Raw genomic sequence first — 1,447 nt, 5'->3', positions numbered from 1 at the left:
CCCACGGCGTGTGCGCGCCGCCTACTGGCCAGGCAGCGGGCTGCACCCAGGCCCTTCAGTGAATGTCTCAACTAGGCCGTCCTGGGGCGGCTGTGGGATGCCGACGGTCACAACTTCTCTTCCAGACTGCCTTTAACAAAAAACTTCCTGGTCACATTTGGTCACTTGGAGCCTCCTGAGAAAGTAAGGCTGCAGGGCATTGTACAAACTAATCCAAAACAGCCACAGAGTTGGGTCTCTTTCCTGGGCCGGGGACTTCATTTTTCCATTGAGGTCAGTGGTGCCTGAAGAAAAGCAACATGGAAACTCATTTAATGGAAATCCCATCCTCATCCTCCCCTCCACCACGCCCGCCCTCCCCCCGCGCCCCAGAGGCTACTCTGCCATCACTACTTTCTTGAGCAGTGCTGGGAATCTCCTTATACACAAGTGCAAGGGGCCACTGGGATCACAAAGGTCACCTTCATTTCCAGATGAGAAAACTAAGTCTCAGCTGGGTGCGGTGGCTCACGTCGGTAATCCCAGCACTTTGGAACGCTGAGGCGAGAGGGTTGTCTGAGCCCAGCAGTTCTAGATCAGCCTGAGCAACATAGTGAGACTCCCAGCTCCAAAAAGAAAAAGAAAAAACTAAGTCTCAAATAGGTTTCCCATGACTTGTCCACGTTGTCATAACATGGCTTTAGCGGAAGCAGAAGGCAGTGCAGTTACATGGAACCAACTGGCCAGTGACCTGCATTCAAGACTTTTTTTTCCAATAGATCTTAAAATGACACCTAGATAGACTCTTGAAATCTCTCAGACAAAAATGACGCTAATGAGGGTACCCAATTCCATCCCCTTGGAAAATGTTGCCATGACACTAAAATTAGGGCATCATCATCACTACTGTCATTATCATCATGTAGTGCTTTCGGGATGAAATGTACTATCACAGCTGCCCTCCTCTGCGTACCCCAACAGCACTTCCCAATTCCCCCGGCAGAATGGTTAAGGCCCTGAGAGACTATGAACAGGTTATCTTTAGGCCTCCTCACCCCCATTCCGTCAGAACTCCCAGACGTCTCTACCATCCAGAGCCCCTGACTCAGGCATGAACACCCCCATGCCCTTACCCCTCTCACTACTGTTCCCCAGCAGACATGCATTCTCAGTGTTTAAGGGTCAGAAAATGTTCTGGGGCCTCCTGCCATTGCCTACTCATCAAGAGTTGCTTTAGGGTTTCAGGCATGCCTTCCCATTCTCCATCTCCTACCCTTCTGCTTTAATTCTTCGTCAGATCCCCCAGGAACTGCACACCTCGTCTCCGTCTCCTTGTTAGTTACCACCCCCACATCCTTTAATCTAGAATCTGTGTACCCAGATGACTAGAGGGCAGGGTCACATCTGATTCCTCCCTACACCCTAATACACAGTATGCAGTCTGCTCATTCTTCCCAGATGCACAAAC

This window comes from Mandrillus leucophaeus, unplaced genomic scaffold (genome assembly GCF_000951045.1).
Source record: "Mandrillus leucophaeus isolate KB7577 unplaced genomic scaffold, Mleu.le_1.0 Scaffold39, whole genome shotgun sequence".
Lineage (NCBI taxonomy): Eukaryota > Metazoa > Chordata > Mammalia > Primates > Cercopithecidae > Mandrillus > Mandrillus leucophaeus.
Note: the sequence above shows the minus strand (reverse complement) of the source record.